Source organism: Haliaeetus albicilla, chromosome 1, assembly GCF_947461875.1.
Source record: "Haliaeetus albicilla chromosome 1, bHalAlb1.1, whole genome shotgun sequence".
Taxonomy (NCBI): Eukaryota; Metazoa; Chordata; class Aves; order Accipitriformes; family Accipitridae; genus Haliaeetus; species Haliaeetus albicilla.
The window spans coordinates 4,410,256-4,432,622 of NC_091483.1; the positions used below are offsets into that span (position 1 = coordinate 4,410,256).

Genomic DNA, 22,367 nt, shown 5'->3' on the forward strand with positions numbered 1-22,367 from the left:
GAATGGAGATGGTGTCTCTAAATTGCTCTGAATGTGTAAAGAGGGAAGAAGAGAGAGGAATAAAATTTGCAGACTTCATTAAGATGATAAATGTGAAAGGCTGGTGATTTATGCAAATGATCAGGGTTGTGGGTTTTTTACTCAAAGCCAGGAAGTTCCTTCTACAGGCTTCAAGACCAAGGCACAGACTGAGGACTTCGCAGAAAACCAGAGGAACAGAACACGTGACCATTCAAATGAAGATATGTGTGGATGCCTTAATTGTTTTGCCTTACCCCTATTGAACATGACAGCAAACCTTCTTTAAGTAACAAATTGATGAAATGCTTGTGTTTAAACTGATAACAAGGTTAGAGTTAACAAAAAATTTTGGTGTAGAAATATTTGAACACTTTATCCTAATATTTATTGCCAAAATTATTTCCTGTAAGCCCTTGACATTGAACCCCTTCACTTTGTTAACTGCTGGACAAACACAGAACAAAACCGACTATGTCTACTGAAGAATGCAAATATCAGGGAAGAGATGAATACGGACACATCAAGGACACACAAAGAAACCAGTCTGAAGTAATTTTAATGCTTCCAAGCAGTGCAAGCAAAATTAAGGACAAAATAACTGAAGGGGATGAAGTAGGAGGATCACAAAGGTTGGAGGACTCAGGGTTAAGGAAGTGAAGGTGAAGATCAGTTGGGTTTTGAAGCGCAACAAGAAGCTGGAGAGAATTTACGAATATGGACAGGATTGCAATATCACTTTCCTTCCTCACTAAACCAGTTGAACTTTGAAGCATCTTTATTCCTGGGATCCTCTCCTCATTCCCATTCCTCCCTCCGTGCAGCAATCTGTAAGAGTTTCCCTGCCCCATCCTCTCCTCCCAGCAACAGCTGTATTCTTGCCTCTGTATTGCTTTGTTTGTGGCTTTGATAAGTGGAGAGAGAAACTGCTGAAGGAAGCTGGATGGTGATGTGTAACTGTGCAGAGGAAAAGCAGAGTCTGGCTGCTTAGGCAATAGTTGCTGCTCAAACAGGTAAGTCTCCTGTCTCCTCCAGTGTGGGCAGAATGGCTCTTTGCTGCCACTATTAGCCTGTTGCCCTGGGGCAACTGCCTACCTTGCTATATCCAAAGCTGGCCCTAAGTCAGAATCACAACCACAGAAGTTAAAATGTGTTACATTAATATTTCTAGTGGTTTGTAACAGCATGGTATTCTGTACCAGCCACTATATACGTAAACAGTGTACAAGGTAGAGGGAAAAAGAATTTTTACCTTCTACACAAGATCTGGTCTTGCGGTCATCTAGTTTTAGTCACTAGCAGTATGTTCACCATCAGAAATAAGAAACACCCTTTCTGAAGCATTAGGATGAACAGTACACATTATATTTTAATTTACTCTATGTATTAGAAGCACTGCATAGTAATCTGAATCCCTTCCAGATATCCTGCAAATAAGACTCTTACCATTGTAAGAATTTCATTTGCAGGAGACTGTACAACTTATTAGGCCTAACACAAATATATTTGAATAAACAATTATTTACACAGGGTGGAAATATACAACTCAATGGAAGAAGCATTTTTTTTATCCATTAAATCCTAACGCTGACATGCACTGACATTTACCTATGGTATTTCCTTCAACTGTTCTCATTAAAATTGGACTACAGTTACTTGTAGCTTTGCAATGTGTTAAAATGAAGAAGGAAAAAAAAAAGTACTTTTGAGAGCAGTTAATTTGGAATTAAATTAGTTTCTTCGCAGATCAGAAGATATGTACATAGCAGAATCTTATTGAATTATACCAGCATGCTTCACTATGTAAGAAAGAGCAAAGGACAGTGAGACATTACTCCTCACAGAATTGCAAAGCTATACCCCCCCAAACAAATCCAATCAAGAAGAGAGAAAAAAGAATATGAAAACAATTCTCTGCTGAAGGATCATTTATCTTTTTTTTAAGGCAGGTAAAAATAGAACAGTTTGGTGTGCCAAAAAATAGTTTTAAACACGGGCCTCATTCAAGTCAGCAGGCATTTTTCCACTGACTTCAGTAAGGGTCTTTCTAACCTAAAAGGTACCACAACCCACCTGGGATAAGCCTACTGTGACTTGGTGATGATGCAGGAGATCAGATGAGTCACTGGACTAGACACTGGCCATTGTTTGGGCTGGAATAAATGAGGGATAGATAGACACCCCTACAAATAATAGGTTAAAAAGTACAGGAATTTCATATGGGTTGCTAAAGACTTAAAGACTCAAATCCATGAAGACCAGAGGCAAATATATACTGTTAACAGAGGTGCAGAAGAGTTGGAATTACTTCATAAATATTTTTTCTAAACTTTGAAAAAACAGGATGGTGCACCTGCATCATGTGAAAATAGGCGCTTTCCAGTCTATCAGTTGCAAAGAGGATGCTAAATAACAATGACAGTGGATAAATGCTTTTAAGTCAGGAGATCTAGATTATTTCTACGTAGAAGCCTAAAATTTTGGCTCAGCAATTTTTTACTGATATAACTTTTTTAATACATCTTGGAATACCAGGGCACAGGTAGAGCATTAAGGTACCATAATCTTGTGCCAATATTTTAAAACCTCTGTATGGCACACTCTGCAAATATGGTGAATTCATAAGGAAAAGAGTTTGGTGAAAATCAAATTAGGTAAATTGCCTTCTGGAGAACAGGACAGCTGAGCTGCAGCTGCAAGCCAAAAAAGGGTTATGATGTTAAATTGTCTCCCTCACATACACACAGGAGACAGAAGACCTGGCATTCAACTTAAGAGGAACAAGCTAGACAGAGAAAAACTGGACGTAGCAATGTTCTAAAACAAAAACTGAGGGAGAAAAGGAAGAGGGATTGGGAGCTAAAGAGGAGTCAGAATAGAATACGAGAAACTATAGGTATCAAAAGCAACTGATTAAAACAGGTATGGAGAGGCATGATTAATTTCAGTTTTCATTTAATAAAAGCTTAACAGCTTTGCTTTTTTTTTTTTTTTGCAAATCCAGTGAAATAAAAATTGACTGTGGTTTCCGATAATCTCAAATGAGGGGACAGGCAAAAATGCTTTTACCTATATTCTTCTGAACTAACTCCAAAGAAAATTAATAGCTTAATTTTAGGCTTCATCCCTGCTGGAGAAAAGCAAGCAAACACAACATTGTTAGCTAAGGATTCAGCTGGTATAAAAAATAGACGTGAGTCAGATCTGCATAAAACTTTCTGTACCCTCAGGGACTTCTGGTGGCAGAGATGCTGCAGAGCTAGACCCAGAACAGCTAGATGGAGAACAAACAGTCATTTACCAACAAGCACAGAACTGAACGTGGACTAAAGAGCAGCCTGACAAGTGGGACGAACACGCAGCAGTGTGTTGTGAGATGAAATGATTCTGCGGCTGCTGGTGCTGGACCAGCTGGTTCAATATGCAGATAGAACCTAAGCAGAGCAAGAGATTCTGATTCAAGGTGGGAGAAAAGGAGAGAGGTAAATGTATGCATCTGGCCCGACATATGCTTTGGCTCAGCTCTGTGAAAGGAAAAAGATACGTCTCGTAAAGAAATGTCACAAAGAACAAGTTATAAATAATGAATAAAGATTCTGCATTGTTTGTTTATAGAATATCAAGAGCATCCTGCTAGATGCATTTTCAATTATCATTCACGCTGCAAAGCCCTACTGTGATTGCTTTAACCTTGATTTTAAGACAGAAGTAACGGCAATGTGCAAGCATATTGGTACAGCCATGGTATCAAGGAAAGAATGGTGAAAAGTGTATTTATAAAGCAGTAAAATCACATTAAAACTGCTATGCAATAAAAACTATGTTGTAGGCAGCATCTGGGAAAAGGGTACTCACAAACCAATAATATCCTATTAAAACTAATGTGCAATAAAAGCATACTGTCGCAGAATTTTTAACAGTTTTCAGACCAGGGCCTTGGAAATAGATTTTTGACCTTTTCCAGTATTGCTAGGTTCAACTTGGCACTTCAGGTACTGCTAGGAAGCACCCAGGATGCAGCTTGGTTTAAGAAACAAGGTTTTTTCCTCATTAATCAAACAAACTTGCAAATGTGGTCTGTTAACCAATTATGCAAGTAACCTTATTAAAAAGTACTCCTGAATCTAATTGAACTATCCTGATGGATAAAAGAATGAATATATGTGTCTACTTCAAAAAACCAAAGCCTTCAAATAGCGCATGGTCACATTTTAAAAAATGTTATGCTTCTGCACCCAAACTGCAGGTAGAATAACTGTATTTGAGAATAAATTATAGTTCAGGATATTTTTTAGCGGCTAAACAAACAAGAGAATTTGTGAATTGACCCAAAATGATTCTTTCGGGTTTTTTTCTCACCAAATTGAATCTGCTATTATACTTTAATTTTTTTTTTTAAGTGACAACAAAATTAATCTCATGATACAATTCTGAAATGAAAAACATTTTTCATGTTTTGTTTTCAAAGCTTCCATATGTTTCGACTTTTCGTTTTTTGGAAAACTATCTGCTGACCTCAGTGCAAATTTACAGAAATAGTTTCAATCCATTCAAGAGTGCATATTTTTAATTGATAGCGTACAATTTGAATCACCTTTGTTGCATCTCTGATTCTTCCCTATAGAAGGTATAATCTAAAATTCACTGAGGTCGATTGGAATTTCTGCGTGTCAGTGAGCAAATGTCAACCCCCCCCCAGTGCTCAGACACTGTTATACTAAGGGAACTTGATACAGAAAAGCATGAAAAATTAAAAGTAAACACTGGAAAGTAAACTTAGTGTTTGTTAGAGCTGCGGTAGCTTAAATTCTGAGGCTACTCTGCAACTGTAAACAAACCTTTCTCAAGATAAGCTGCAAAACAGCACACACAAAGTGATCAGGGTACAATGAAGCTCCAGAAATGTACTCGGGATATAAAAAAACAGCAAGAAAAAAAGAAGAAACATTGTGGTTCAAGTAAGATTCTGTGGTGACATGGAGATACAGCGGAAGCCGTTGGGGGACGAAGTGGGTACCAGGGACAACATTCTACTGTCATTCCCCTCTCCTGTGTCTGCCAGCAAGAGACTAAGGGCGCTGATGAATGCCCCCCAGCCCTTCCAGGACAAAGCCCATGTGAAAGACATGGGGCTCAGAAACATCTTGCAAAGGGCTGACTGACCCCAGTGTAAGTGAGAGCAGGATTTGACCATATGTTACTGCCCTTGAGGAGATCAGAGTCCTTCATGTGCCTGATAGATTTTGCATCCGACAAGAAGAAATCTAGGTTCTGTGTTCTGCAGAGCAAGTGTAAGTCTTTCTGAAGATCTTCCTGAATCCCAGGTAACAAATGATTTTTCTGTGCACCTAAGGAGATTTTTGCCAGATTTGTTAGACCAGAGCAAAACTCACCACCACTACTGCAGATGCATCGCACTCCTTGTACTACTGTTCTTAATAGCTACTGTGGACTATTTACCCTAGCACAATGCCTTAGCCCCAAACCAAACCCTGGAAATTCACGCATATTCAGTACGCCATTGTAAGATCCTTCATTTAGTTCTTTACCAGAAACTCATCTCATGTACATTACATACATGAATGTGCTGGCCTCATGTTTTAAACATCTGAAAAAGCCAATTAAGCTTGTCCCTGATCCCATTGTTTCTTTCTTTTACATTAAGGCTTCTTTAGAGTTGAGATCTCTATATGGGATACGTCTCCGACAAAAATAACATAAAAACAAGAAGCTGAATTTTATTCCTCTTGTATAATGAGCTTCCAGTATGGCACTTACAAAGACTCTGTTCTTATGTAAAATAAGCAAGCGGGATTAAAAGAGCAAGGGCTGTATTTTACATGCACTTATCAGCTGTGGCTCACAGTTCTTCCATGAACTGTATTCTCTAATTAAAAAACACCGAATGTCATGTTGCTCAGTCAGACTATATGAGAAGCTGCTGTTCTCCTTCTGAGAAATACAGGCATCACAAGAAATGTGGTGGGATGAGTGACACAAATGGCAGGGAAGCATAAATCCAAAATGGGAAAAGACAATGGAAAAATATTCTTCCAGAGGGACTCTACTTCTTTTGGCAGAGATTTAGATCAATGTACTTAGGACCAAAATTTCGTTTGGTGTCTCTCTTTTTCCCCAGTGTGAAGCAAAAAAAAAGCATAAACTAGAGATGCATACAGGCTCTTTTTCACTGCAGGACAAGAACTGAGCACAGGTTAGAGATAAGCAAACAGAGTTCTCAAAAATCAGAGCACTGATCTTGAACTTCTTGATGACTAACGTTTTTGCAAAGCTTAGCGGAACAGGCTCCCTAGCGTAATTTGGGCTGTGATAACCCCAGGTAAAGCAGCAAGCAAAAATTAAACGTTTACATACTGATTTTTTCTGCATTTTGTAAATTTAAGAAAATGCTAGTCATAGATGAAATTTAAATTGCATTTTACTTCATCTGAAGGAGACTGCCAATGTCTAAGCAAATTTTTTTTTTGAGGAAAGGAAATACATTTTGGGTGTTTGGGGGTGGCAGATTTTTATCGAGCAGGTTGTTGATGTCTGCTTTTACCTGGATGCTTCTTGTGAAGGTCCTTCCCACTGAAGCTACGGGTGGTTACAACATGAATGAGCCCTCTGCAGCAGATTATCACCCCTGAGTCCAACATGGTGCTCGATGTTTAACATGAAGCATGTGCTCACGTACTTCCCTGAACTAATGCATTTTAACAGTCTTTGGCTCAGGACGTATTTCCCAGTTACAAGAAGGGTTGAAAATAAAGCACTGGGACGACAATTGAGTGTTTCTTTAACTCAGTTTGTAATCTGATTTTTCTCCACTGGGAGTCTATTGGTATAAAGGGATCTATCTTGCATTTGTGCATTCAGCCCTTTATACTGAATCAGTGCATGTCTGCCTTGGTCTTACATGATAATACTGGTGATTGCAATTCTTTACTATTGAGATGATTTTTAGATTATCATGCTTAAGGTTTTTTTACTAAAAATTGTGAAGAGGGGAGGAAGGAGGAAATTTTCCATCAGAAGACAAAGAGAAATGATTGCTCTCCTCCCAGACTAAAGTATAAACTGAATACATTTAAAAGCAATGTAGTGGTTCAAGCCTCTATTTTTCTCAATTATTTCTCTTCTCATAGGAAAATCACAATGATTTGATTGAAAATAATAATTAGGAAAGTTGCTGTTGTGTTTCACACCATGAGAAATCAATCTCTATTTTCATCAATCAGCAGGAGTGAAACTCATCAGTGCAGTAAGCCAGAATAAGGGCTTCCATGCACCACAGAAATCCAATGTCAACTTGCTTCTGACATTAGTCATCTCTGATGCCTAAAGTTTTTACTAGTTCTCTGACCAGGAAATGACCATATTTGGAACATGATGTATCCTAAAATTGCACCATTGTTTATCCATCTCATACTGTTACTACTGTCTAATTTGTTGACTAGCTTCACCTCAGGGTCTCTTTAATCACTACCATTTCCCAATTTTCTCTTGCTCATTGAATGCATGTGCTCAGGATTAATTTCCCCAGGAGATGTCTGTCTGCATTTTTTTTCAGGTTGATTCTCATTTTGCATTGCCAGTGCATATACTTTTCTCACTAGGCACTATTTTGTTCTATTATGTCTCTATTCCTGTAGTGTTTATAGCACCTCTCACCTACAAATTTTATTAACGTTCTTTCTCCCCTTCTCCAAAATGCAGCTTTTTTCAGTATTTCTGTATGATGAAGCATCCTCCCCTCCATCCTCCCCAACAGAATGACTGATCTCTTAAAACAATGACTTAAAGAAGTAATTTTGTTTAATTGGAAAAAATACCTCATTTATCTCCTTTACAGAGTAGTTTAATCAGGTCTGGTTCATAAATTTGAAAAGTTTACAACTGAAAAATAACAGTATAATTCAATACTGTGAAGTCTGGAAAACATGAACTGGTCCACTCTTGTACCTGGTGCATAAAATATGCTCATTTCTCCCTAGTGAGGCTCAGGCAACCATGTCTTTATGGCAATGTAAAGCCTAAAGCAGATGTGTTCTCTTGTTCTCTATGTGTAAACCCAGGAACTGATGTTATTCATATTCCTCCCTTTCATTCTGTCATTGCCTTTTGTTGATGGATGCCACTGAAACGGTTGACTATTTCGAACCACACTCTCCCTTTCTGTATTATAATCTGTGTTGGGGAGCTATAGGGAAGGAAACCTCCTTTAGGGGATCATCTATCCACTTTTGAAAGGGCTTTTTTGCCTCTGAAAATCATTAAAACACTACAATTCAGAAGCTGGGTTTGCAGTGTTTTCCCTTGACTGTCTAATATACTTTCTCACGGCTGTTATCTAGGTCCTTGCCTTGTAAGCACACTGCTACTTCCTAATCCACTCCTATTTTTAAGACAGACATACAAAGGTTGCAGGAAAACATATTTACAGTAAGTTCAGGAAAAAAGGACCAGTATTTTGCAATCTGACTACTTTTCCCTAACCATGGATATTAAACAGGCCACATCATAATTATGTATTTTCTATCTTGCTGACCTTTGCTGGCTACTGATCTGTTCCCAGCCTTCTTGACATTGCCTGACCCATCTGAATGTTTTTACATTACGAGATGATTACAAGCAATGTTTTTCCTACAGTCTTACTGAAAATATTCATATCAAATACTAGCACAGAATAATCATTAAAATTTGTGCTAGGAGAATCTAGAGGCTTTACTTTTCTCTTGATTGCAGAAGAAAATTATAAAGTTTGGCAAGCTGTTCTTTACGTAAATGCTTTCTTTTCTCATCACCAATACAATGTCCTAGTTATTTAAGGGTTTGCTAGTATGCCATGAAAAAGCATAGTTTGTTTGCACTTCAGAGACTGAGAGGGATTATTTTTACATTTGTAAACAATGCAGTGGAGTGGCTGCAAAGTAAACACCCCGAAAGGAGGAAGGAAAAAATAAGGTCTTTAGAGAGGTCCAGCTGGGGCTCTGCAGAGATGTTTTTCCAGGGGCTGAAGGAAGCTCAGGTCCAGAAGCTGCTCTCTGCCTGTGTGCATTCCTCTGCAGTTCTGCTGGGCAATGGGCACAACATGGGGATATGGGACGAGGCTGTGGGTCTGTATCTGATCTACCCTCTGGAAAATCAAATGTTGTAGCATTTACACTCACATGGCACGTCTATTGTTTGACATGACCTGTAAGGACAGCAGGCATGCTCAGTCCTCGTTCACAGAAAGATGAAGGTAATTGTGAACTCTTGACTCCCTTGCATGACCACGGTTTATGACATTTCTAACATAGATGCTACCAATACCGTATATTTGAGCCATATATTGGTTGCCTGCAACTGGTGCTCCTGAAGAGCTGACTGCATGGTAGCTTTGTATTTATCAGGAAAGATGAACAAATAAAGAGAGATGCTATTTATAAACCTAGATGCAGATAGTATCAACCTCAGTGCTACCCAAATAGCATGCTCCTTAATTAGTATAGTGGGGGAAACTTTTCCCTTCGGTGATTTCAAAATAGACAGAAATATCTAGAAGAATATAACTTTTTTGACATTCCAGCAGCAACAGGAAACTGGTTGCTACAGAAAGGACAGTGGAAACCTGAGAAATACGAACAGTATCAAAACAAAGAGAGCTTTTAGGGGGGTGACACAGAAAGGTGGCCTTGCAACACAATATTGTCTCTCTGTTACAGGTTTTAAAAATTAACAGGGTAAGTTACAGTCTACCTGACACTTCGCAGGCAGACAGCGCCCTACGCTAACCCACCACATCAGTTTATTCCAAGGAATAAGTGTGCCGATAAATGCTACTCTAGAGCTGCATGAGGCAGAGAAACTCCAGTGGAAGCAAAATTAAAGCAGAATTACAGTAATTAAGCTTTGTAGCCATAAGGGCGGATTACTTCTGTAAGGTCCCTGCAGATAAATACAGAGAAAGGTTTAGAAATATTGTGCAGCTGTGCAAAAAACATTCTTACACTGTCAGATGTAGTTTTCTACAGACACGGCACAGTCAGAAACCACCAACTTTGTCTGGAAGCTGGCTAAGTACTTTTCAATGTGCTTCCTGGATAAAAGAAGACAAAGAAAGCAACGACAGTCGCAGAACTAGCTGCTCCCCTGTATCAAAATTCTGCCTGATAGGGGCAGAGAATAAACCAGCTTTGGGTCTTCAGAAAACATTATTAGTTAGGTCTAGTGCCTGCTGCTAGCACCATCAGAAAGTTCCCAGTGGGAAAGCCTGTTCAGTTGTGTCACGGGCTGTGACAACTGAAAGGAGTTAACAGTGCCTCACTTCTGTGTACATTATGAACTTGGCACATGCATGTGTTAGGCTGAAAACTTAATTCTACCCTTCTTCTTTGGCCAAAATTCTAAAAAAGGCTTTGCCAGTCACAAACAAAAAGCAGATTCTAATGAAACAGAAGTCTAATGTAGAAAGAGTCTTGTGTACACGCAGCAAACACGCCAGTGCTATCACAAAAAAACCCGCCAAACAAACAACCCAAAACTTGCACAGGTACGATAAGTATAATTATTAACCCAAAGAGGTCATGGAAGTCAAAATGAGCTCCAACTGCCCTTCCACTGGCTCTGCCCTAACTCACAGGAGAGTCTCATCATCTGTCTTCACATGACAGGTGTGAAAATATGAAGTCAGCTTGTAAACTTCTGATGCAATTAATGGGCCGCTTTATTCTGCTTCACATGATACAGAGTAATGTGTCTCCATGTATTGAATTAGAAGTATGACCATAAAGGTTAGAGAGGGTATTTCATAGTCTGAAACTTCTTATTGCAACAGCTCTATTGGTTTACAACCATGGCTTTATACTCACTGTTATTCACTTCTTCTGTCCTATGCAACTTTATTCTCCTGGAGTAACAAGGACTCTTAATCTTTCTATTGATAGAGTTAAATGAGAAATCTCTTATATAATGAAGGTAAGTTGGAACCCAATTATCCATTACTTGCCTCTATGAGTGGGCAATAGGATAACACTAGAGCTGTCTGAAATTTTCAGATAATGCTTTTATAGGACTTTCCATACTAAAAGCAGTGTGAAAAGAAGTAATCCTCTTACCATCTCTGTAAGCAAAGGAAGCATCACTACTCCAACTTCACAAAAAGAAAAACTGAGGCTGAGAGCACAAACCTTTCCCAAAACACATGCCTAAAATTTAGGATTAAATTCAGAATCAGCTGCCCAACAGAGTGACCTAATTATCAAATTTCAACATTTTCTAAATCAGGCTGCTTGTTTTGATGTCTGATATTTTCAGTTTGTATTTTGTCATTTAGTTTTGATGGTCTGTATGGTGTTTTTCATTACAACTGAATTACCTTCTTGAACAAATAGTCACATTCCCAAATTCAAAATTGGTTTTCAGCAATTTAGACAAATGCTTACATATTATGTTTGCCAATTGTGTGCACATTAGGCTTAGTAAACTCATTCACTACACGGTATGAAGAACAGAAACAAAAGAATGCAAACACAGGAAGAGAGAATTTGTAACCCTCAAATAAGACATCTCTGCAGTGCTAGTTCATATTTACACCCAATACTGGACTTCAGATAATGTGTTCAAAATATTAATATCAGTTCAAATTATTAATATCACACCTTAAACACTTGTCAAAATTTACCTGTGTAAGTTTACTAAAAATACGAATATTTTCTGCATATTTGTGTATTTCTTTATTTCCCTATTCCTGGCCTCTCCCACGGTCATAAACTTCAAAGGGGTTACCCATTGAAACTCTAATAATTTCAGTACTGCTACGCTGATTTGTTCCTCAGCTTGTAAGCATAACAACAATATTCATTTGAACCTTATGAAGTTTCCTCACTTTGTTAATTACATTAGGCTTGGATTTAAACTATTGGTTTATATTTCAATAAATTCATTTCAGTTTAAACTTCAGACACAAGTTAGAACTAATTCTATTTTATGAAAGGAAAAACTTTAACACCTTTGCAAATCCAGACTTAATTTGCTTTTGATATATTAAACAAGTATCTTGTTCACATTTTAATTTGGATTGTGCTAACTTAATGAAATTGTATTAAATGCAATGGGAAAATGCTTTTCGGAGTGTGAATTATTGTAATGCTATTTGCTTTTATTTGTTAAAAAAAAGAAAGAAAAAAAGATTCAGTCACAAAACACTACCTTTAAATTATGGATACCCTGGCAATTCAATAGCCTGACTAAATCTCACGGAAATCAACAGAGGGGTTTCTTGGCCAAGCAAGCCGAAAGAGTGGACAGTCCCTCTGCCACCAACACTAACTTCCCTATGCTTTTGAGAGCTTTGGTTTCTGCATTTGAATACTGTCCCCACACTCTTATTGCACCTTTACACTTCTGAGAACAAATTTCTGAGTGCTGAAGTGAGTTTCTCATGGAAATTATTGATTTAAAAGGAAAATGTGGTATCTCATGTTTTCTGGTAAAGGGGGTCTCCAGCCCCCACACCCTCTCTCCCTTCTCTAGCTGTAATCCTTTGGACCATCTTTTCTTCTTCCCACATGTTATGCACTGAAACTGGTGATGCCTTTCCCAATTCACTGACATGGAAACCTAAAATTTTCCACTTTTTCAGTCTCCTTTATGACATGGCCCTAGACAAGACTAAGTGGTCTGCAGGATGCTAATCACCTGGAATACAGTCTTGCTCTTGATAATAGCTGTGGTGTTTCAGAAAAAATATTTAGATCCTTTACCCACTTTTAGGAGTATATTGATATCTGTGATGTTTATCCTGGAAAGAGATTCCAGTTAGGTCACTGTCCTGAATTATGTCCTACAATAAAGCTATATTTTTTAGAGGCAATTTATTACTTTCTTTCCTCCTTCACCAGACAATACAAATAAAATGAGAATTTGCTCATGACTTCGTGCTGCAGCATCCTGGACTACAGCAGAGCACTGGTTCCCAACCAGTGAAGTACAACTTGCTAGTGAGGCACATCAACATCAGGTGATGCAAGGCACAGTGTGGAATCCATGTTAACTGCCTTTGCTGGGTGTTTCAGCTGGTGCTGTTAGCCAGTGGCAAGGGTCTGAGCTGGGGAAGATGCTTGGCTGGAGGTATTAGGAGAGAAAAGAAAAGCTGGTGACAGTGAGGCTTACTTCAGATAATCATACAGGATAGCATTCACTTCAGGAACACTCATCCCGGGGCCGTGGAAATGATGCCGCAGAACTAATATAGGAATACTAAATTTATTTGTTTGATATGTGGAGAGTGATGGGACAAAGAGATAATTTTCCATCTAGTTCAGACAAGGTAACTGGGTCAATGTCATTTTCACCCATCTGTCTCTCCTTGCCTTACCTCCTGTAGTCCTTCTGCCAAATTTGCCCTGAGTTACAATCTGTGCAATCAACCTAGAAATCAAGATGGAGACTGCGGGCTGCAAATAATCCCAACAGGAGAGGATAGCATGAGGAAAACTGGATAAATGTTGTTGAGGAGTGGCAGCCATTATGCAGCATGGAGGTTGGCAGAATGGTCCAAGAGCTGCTGGTTAGACAGTCCATGTCTTGCCTTTGGACTAGGAATGACTGCCTAGTAATTACCCGAGTAATTACCTAGCTGATTATCTGCCGGGTATCGCTTTTCCTTCACACTGCTGCAACAGAATGTTAGCTGAGACCAGCAACAAGAATGCTAATTGGGGCTAGTATTTTACGTGAGCTGCAGAAAATATGGGATAATGTGGATTTCATTCCCCTCATCTCTCTGTGCCTGGCAGTTAGGAAGCAGCGGTCACCCACCTCTACACCATTAAATGTCTTGTTCCAACGTCTTGGAAGTCTTTCAGGGAGAGTCAAATACTACTTAATATAACACGAGACTGGCTACTCCATGTAGCTGAAAAATTACTTTTAGCAAACAAAAACTGTAAAATTACTTCCCTGAGGTAATTAAAGCTGTTAGAATTAGAACTTTTAGAACTGGTAAAAGATAACAAACAAACTGAGTTCTGAGGACTAACATGGCAGAGAGGGGGCTTTGCTTTTGTGTGGAGCACTTTAACAGCAATAATTGCTAATGCCCTGTTGTCACAACATAAAAGGCCATGGATTTTAGAAAAACAGCAAAGCACAAGACGAAATGTGCAGAAATAAAACAAATGGTCTATGAGAATCATCTGTTGTCTGTGAGCTGGCAGCAATTCAGTTTGCTTACAATCTTGACAAGCATCTCCCTCTCTGACAGAGCTACTAACATGCCTCAGCAGTAGCTGCAGAAGTAGCCCAAAGCGATTAAATCTCACTCTTTCTTTCAGGAAATTGCCTGTGATGTCTTGTCTCACAACTACATTATGTCTCATTCTAAGTTCTCTCTCCTATATAGATTGGACTTCAGTTTAAAAGTCTCACAGAGCATCTGCTGTTTAAGGTTTCCTATCAATACGCTGCAGATGACAGGAATATGTTATATATACATTACTGGAAATTTGAACATTTTTAATCATGTCTTAGGAACAGTTGCTCTGTAAGTAGAAACATCTTTGTTTCTATTTGCATGCTTTCTTCACTGGAACCAGAGATGCTGAGAACTCCTTTTTGTCACTTTGCTCTTGAAGGTGGAGAAGTTTTCTTAATTCAGTGAAGGTAAACTCCTCCAACCTAAGACAGCTACCACAATAACTTGTAGAGGCTGAAGAAATCCCCATTATTTTTAAGACAACATTAAAATACAGACAGATTCATATTGAAAATGTTAAGTCAGTGTGCATCAAGTTGTCTAAGGACTATTATGATACACAGGAGTCCGTAACTCTTCAAACAAAAAGCACCTGTTACCTGGGCTGAAATAGTGAACTTGTCTCATTCTGAGAACGTTTAAAAGAAAAAAAATTTTCTTCAATGAAGTATACCCCAAAATTCTGAAAGTGAATATGCAGACAACTTTAAAGTAGAGACCACTTGGAAAAGTATTTTTAAACAGTAGCCACTTAAATTGATTTTCATAACTTCTTATCATAAATATTGAGTTACTGAGGAAGTGCAATATGCATAGCAGTACATCCCGAGGCTTTTGCTCTGATACTGTTTTGCTGCTCATAGAGAAGGAGCTCTCATTTTTACGAAAGCTTTTTTGCCTTTTTTAATTCTTAAGCTTTCAATCACAAGCTGTCTAAGCTGTCTCACAGTGCTGGGCTGAAAAAGAGATGCCACCTTTCAGGGAGCCTTCTAGACAGACTGCGAACCTGGTTCTGGACCAGACTGCATGGGACGGGTCTTGTAGAGGAGTAAGAATTCCTGTCAGACATGGTCTCATTAGCTCACCACCTCTAACGGCCACAACACAGTACTGAAGCACAAAGGATGCTGCTGCTACCCTAGAAGGGATTTGGGAATCCAGTCTGTTCCTTAGAGTTCTTCACAAGGCCACTTCTGCCTTGTGGCATCGGCAACTTGTAAGAGGGAAATTAGCTGCCTCCAGGGAACCAAAACCAGCCGTTGTGCCATAGGCATGTTGTAAAGGAGCTGAAACAACAGCTTTGAGATGGGCCTTATATATGGCAAGGAAACATTTTCTGTATCATATAAAATACAAATATGATGAAGAGGATTAGGGTTTTAGAGTGTGACACTGATTTATTTTACATAGTTTGTTGGGATTTTTTTTTAAACAAAGTACTACTGTGAACAACAGACATGACTGACTGTGTTTCTCCCAAACGTTCCCATGTCTGATTTCAAAAATAATTGTTCAAAATCCTATTATTACACCAGTGAAAGGCACAAACTGACATGAGAGGAAGGGACTGCAACTCCCTCCATTAGCACCCTGCATTCCTGAATGGCCACTGATATGCACTGTTCCCTCATGCCAGTTAAATGAAGCCGTACCTTCTGGGGAGATCTGTGATGCTCTTCTCCTAGAATACATTACGTGGAAGTTGTGAGGAATTACTGTAAGTTGGTACTATACAAATGAGTTTTTAGAGCAGACTCCTCTGTTAATAAGGAACTTCTGCTTCAGATACTGAAAGGTTTTCAGAAATCAGATCTGTACTTGGTTAATACAGTATGTTTTTAAATGTAAAAATGATTTACTGTTTTCTATTTTCTAGGCTATGTAGTACTTTGGACAGTAGAAAGAAGAAAGATACATAAAGTCTTCTCCATCCCTTAGGAGAGATAAAATCCTAAGGCTTAACATTTCTCCCTAACAGAGCCATCTGTAGGAAACGTCACAGAGCAGCATGTTTTGCAAATCAGTGACTGCTGCATACATTCCCTTCAGCAACATATATCTACCCTTGATGAAACGCAGAGTTTATCCAAAATGACCGTAACCACTCAGGTGAAATATGCTACAGATATTAATAGTCATGAACCCAACCGGATCTCACTTCTGCATGGAGAAATCCTTTAACAGTATTTTATGATTTAATCATAATAAAAATGAAGTATTCAAAAGGAAGAAATCCAAAGGAAATCTAGAAACCTTAGAGGAGACTGCAGCATGGTGTAAAACCTATTTCTTCTCCTGCCTGCATGCAGAAGGTGCTGAACTTCATTAGTGTACATGCCTGGCACATTCATTCATACATAACTCCCTTTTGATCTGAATTACAGTGGCTTCTACAGATCCCTCAGGAAAACTTTATTCCAGGTCCTAGCCAAGCACAGGAGAAACAGTCCTGCCCCAGAGGATTAATAAAGTGAAGAGCTGAATGACAAGGCAGAAAGGTACTATGTCTTACCAGAGCGTGGCACAAGGCAAAGAGCAAAACTTCAGCTGAAACCTCCCATTCCCCCGTCTTACCACAGCGCTGTGCCCAGGAGCAATTTGTAGTGCACTCTACAAAATATTCAACATTTGCTGCTCTATTATACAGTTCATCAGAAAAAACAAGTAGACCCCAGTACTCCATCAGGAGTCCCCGCTACTCTGCATGCAAGCCACTCTTGGGCATTTTTGGCCCCAGTTCTCCTCCTAGGTCCAGCCAGGGACAGGATTTGATCTTTCTTACACAAAGTAAAATAGAAGACACAAAAACAAGAAAAAAAGGATGAGGGAAAGAAAATAAAATGCTTTTTGGAACTTTTCAAAGCTAGTACTTGTCTGAGAATTAAAAACACAGGGTGAAATAAACAGTGACTGGTGAAAGACCCGTGCAACATCTTTGACAATTTCCATTTCAATGGGATGGATTTACATTCTCATCTGAGTTCATGCCTGGTATCTCTGACACAGAATGGCTATACTGCAAAGGGGGAAGTTGCTGATGCTTTGGAACAGACATGCTGTAGGTGGACAAGAATAACTACCCTCCTGGTTTGCTGTCAATACTCCTTTCTTAAAGAGACACAAAAGAACAGTGTGCAGTATCAACAGAGAAATGTTTAAAATTTATTAACTGATAGGTACAAAACCATGCTCACACACTCAATGGTATTTTAGATAGGGGAAATCTCGTGTTACATTAGCTACTAGCTATTGCAACACAAAAAAATGTTTGTAGGATTCCTGCCCCCCCCCCCCCAATCATTTGTCTCTCAGCTATTTTCTGTCAAAGCACAGAAATCAATAGCAGCACACTGATAGAACCCAGATTGGCTTGAAGATCCAGTACATGGTATCCAGTCAGTCAAGTCTGATGGATTTAATTCATGCAGCACTTACTATTCCCAAGCTTTGCTTGTCAACGGGAAAAAACAGTATAGATCTGAAAAGCAATCAGGCAGTTTTCAGAAAGACAAATCTTGCAGTGGTTCCATTCTCCCCCTTTCACCCATTAGTTTAGATTTCTTTGCTCTCATTTCTGTACTCTTCATATCTGTAACACTGGCATCATAAGAAGGGCAGCTGTTGCCACATGAAGTCTATTAAATTTTCTGGTAATTTCTATAGCATGTGCACAAATATGTTAACTACGGCACGATGACACCGTTCTCTGACAGGCAGAGACGCTAAATTGTGAACCCAACATGACGAAGCACATTTAAAATACTAAAGATTATAGATGTTAACATGCAGGCCCCTATCAGAGAGTTTTGTCTACATCTTCAGATGGCTTCCCTTTTTCAGACAGAGACTGGTATTTTGCTTTGTATTTTCACAGTTAGTTAATAGCATAAATCCTATTGCATGAATAGCTCTCCATCTAAACAGAAATTTTTCCATATGAGGAGTAAGGCTATTGTGAATGCTAAAGTTTAAATGGGACTCCAGGGGAAACTTGAGAAGTCCATGGAAACCCTTAAGTGTTACTAACCGCATAGAAACCACATCCATTTTAGCAAGTTTTGGGAGTGGCCATTAGGTCAAGGCCAAAACAGTTTTAAAAAACTGTCCTGTCTTTATTCTTCCCCAGGCATCTGCTTATGCCCACTGGTGGAAAGGGGATACCAAGGTGTATAGACCCCTGTAACAGGACAATTCCTATGTTCTAATTAGCATGCTAGTATGACTTCACCTACTCACTTTTTACTGGGACCTGGCTTTCTGGAAGCTTGTCTTCAGTCATTAGAAAGGAATTACTTGTGTGCTATCAAACATGTAATAGAACAGGTACCACGGGAAGTTCACAGTCCTGACGTTAAGACATGTATAGCGTCAAACTGTATTGCAATACTTACAGCTGTAAGACCCAGCTAGGTGCCGTCAGAGAGCGGGAATAGCTCATTCCACAATTCCCCCCTCTGGGTGCATACCTCAGTGAAACCTTGCTTTAGGTCAGGGCAAGCCACCGGCACACTGTGCTTGCCATTTGGCAAGGGAAGGATGCCCAGGCCATAATGACACCGCAGTATGCTCTAGGCAGACCTGACACGGTCTGAGATGTGATGAGGTGTGCATTTACCTCTTGGATCACACACAGCTGCTGAAACCAGGCAGGAACAACGCTAGAACTGTCAAAGCTGTTTACTGTTAACCAGCTAAGTCTGACAGCCTTTCCTCCTTCCACTTTCCCTCCTCCCCAGCTGAGCACAGAGTTGGAATTGTTCCCTCTCCTACTTATTTCTACTTTCTATCTGAATATTGGTATCTGTTAGCTGGGCAAGGAAGTTTGTGGGCAGTCATCTTGTCATGGAGTAGCTACCCTGTATTTTATGCTATTTCTGATTTGCACTTGGTATCAGCTAGCACTTCACACAATAAGCCGTTTCATATGTGCTACATCTGAGATTGCCCAGGTCGGGCACCTCAGGTGAGAAGCTTTCCGTTGTAAATTATCATTTCTGTGAGGACAAACCCTGCTAAAATTTTTAACACTGTCACATAATAAATCAAAGCAGAAAAGGAAGCACATTTTGCAGAGCCTAAATACTGTGTAGGGCTTCCAGTGCTGCTACGGTATCAATGACAGCCACTGGAAACAGTGGCTTTGTAACGTCCCTGAAAAGGTGGCTTGTTGATGCAGCTTTCTATTTCAAGCCAATTTTAGCCGTTATTTTCCCAACTTCTACCAAGGTAAATGGCATTGCACAGTAACAGTTTAAGACTAATCACACGTATCAGACATACATCTTCACTGATGCTTCAGGGTAAATCCCTAGTTTTCATATTGATTCACCTATCGAGTTGTTTCTTTTAAGTGTTGGATCAGGATATGAATTCTTGATTTTGACAGCTGCTAATAACAAGGTAATAAGCTTCATCTTGTAAATACTGATCTATGTTCGTATGTCAACTTTAATTTCTGTCTGGTAATCTGATTTCCTGTTTCTATACTCCCACATGGCCGAAGGCCAAGGTGGCTACGCTTCCATTGCCATTTGCTCCACAGCAAAGTGTTTCCAAAATGACACTGGCAGGGCACGAAGAGAAAGAGAATAACACTTTTTTACTGTAAATGAAGAATAGCATGCCTGATTTTATATAACTGCCATCATTATTTATTACGCATGCAGAGTCAAAGAAATATACCTTCATTTACAGACAAGAAAAAAAGAGGTTTCTGACTTAAAAATCTTAGAAGTTATGGCTGCAATCACTTACTATTCTCCTGCTTTGTATATCTTGCTTAGAAGGGCTGGGATCTCTCCATTACAAGGCTGGTGCCCCAGCAGAATGCAATTCACGTGGACTTCACTGGCATGACACACGTGAATGACATACAGAGTTTGATTTTAATTTATGTGTAAATTAACAGGAAATCTCGGGCAAAAAAGCTCTAAGTATTTTTTTTATTTGTATTTGAATATATTTTATTTCAGAGTAAGATTATACTTCAATGGAAATGAAATTAAGATATGCAGTAAGACATGAAAACACATTTTTTGAATGGACAAGAATAAAAAGGGAAGACTATTTGTATTGCATTGGAGGATGAAGATTACTTTAGGTTTAGACTGCAAATAAAATACCAGAATGAATCATTCAGTTATCCTACTGAGCAGGATAAATTATTTTTTTCTGAAAGAAACACATTCCCTGCCATGTTTTGAAAAAAAAATTAGTAAATAAAGACATAGTACCAAACGTCTAGCATAGCCAGAATCTCCACTCTCAAAGATGTTTCAGAGATGCCAGGAAAAGGGTTGCTATAATTTTACATACAAGATTTTAAATTACTGTGGTGATGCATGCTTGTATAAAATCTTAAAATAAAGTTTCCCACTAAATTAGTCAAGGTTTCTGAGTTGTTATTAACCTGACTCCTAGGCTTGCTTAAGAGTGGAGGTTTCATGAATCAGGGTCATCAATAATTTCTGGTTCTAAATAAAAAGTAGACAGGCCACTGCTGTCGTTAAGCCAGACTTCTCATCAGCTATTTGAAATGGTGGATCTTCATGGAAACTCAGGCTAGAAGGGCTCCAGTCCTTCCCAGTGTGCCATGATAGGACAGTTAATATTTAGCACTTTTCTTTAGCAATGATAGTCAAGACATTCTTGACATTGCCTCCTATTTTTTTTCTTTAAACCTCTGATGATAAACATTTCACAGCTTCCCTAGGCAATCTATTTCAGCAACTAACTAACCTTTACTGTCTGAGAGAACTTCTTAATGCTTAATTTTCATTTTCCCCTTTTGCAGTTTGTGGTCCTTTATTTGTCATCCCATTCTATTTACATCCACAAAACCCACTGAGAATAGATTATTCCTTTTTCTCTCTAAATGCTTGTGCTTCATCTGTTCAGTCTTTCTCCAAAGGATCCCTGAATATTACTACTTCTTTTTCAAACTCTCCATAATGGCTGAATGCTAAAGCTTTAGAGAAAGGAGCTGACATTTCTGCTTGTAACTGAGCTTCCAGGAGCTGCTTTGAGGTCTTCAACCCTCAGCACCACCGAACCCGTTACTGCCCAGCTGAGAGGAAGCAGGACATTTCTGTTCCCTAACACCCCCAAAGGCTGCTGAGGTTCTTCAGGGTAGAGCATAAATCAGTCACCAAAATCCCATGGCAAGGACTAACCTACCTGGCAAAGTAGGAACACTCAGCATGCCACACTGTGATGTTGCTCTCAGTCCCTGCAAGTTGCACCTCGATGAAACCCAAATCGAAGTAACTGGTTACGTCAGTGCTACCATCTCACAGCCTTTAGCAAGTAAGAATCTTCCTGCTCTTCGATAAATGTCACTGATACCACCTCCTAATCTTTGAGACGATTTGTTGTAGGGACTGAACTTTCACACCCTCCTCCCCCTTGCACAGGAAGATTCCTGAAGTATCTGTTTCAAGGGCTGGATGGTCTTTAGGTAACAGGCCTTAGGACTGCATGTGACACGAAACACCGAAGGCCATAGGCCTAGAGGACTCACGGCTATCTTGGCCTCTAAACAGTGATTTCTGTTTTTGTAACACAGTCATCCGAACTTCATCATTGTGCATCTTTCTACCATCCAGCACCATTGCTACGTGCACCAAGAACATAGAAATGATTCGCAAGAGTGAATAAGAAATCACTTAGTTCAAAACCACTGTGGGAACTTCAGTTTGGATTAAAAATATGCATCCTGAGAATTTGCATCCTATTACTTCTATTAACAACCCAGTTTTCAAGTCAATAGCAACCCATCATTAATTATGTGTCAATAATTCACATGGAAACATGCTCAGAGTTTCTTAAAGGCAAAGCAGGATCATAGGAAGGCAGATCAGAAATGGGTTTCAAAACCACAAGCACTAATCTGTCACATTGTCCACAGCCACAGTGAAGCACACAGTGTGAAAATAAAGTCCGAGATTAAAACCAGGATCCACATTTGAATATTTGCTAGCACTACAGTTTTATCTTCGTTCTCCAGAACAAACTTAGTGACCAAATGGAGGTTACAGTCACCCAGTCAATGACAGCATTATTCAGTTCTTAAAAAAATTCCGTTTTCTTTCTGCAACTATTGCCTTCA

The 22,367-nt window shown here is 39.2% G+C and overlaps 1 protein-coding gene across 1 annotated transcript in view; it reads right to left on the reverse strand.

Annotated features, from left to right (window-relative positions):
* LOC104316988 (bifunctional heparan sulfate N-deacetylase/N-sulfotransferase 3) overlaps positions 1-22,367 on the reverse strand; it is a 205,274-nt gene that overhangs the window by 93,540 nt on the left and 89,367 nt on the right. The window lies entirely within an intron of this gene.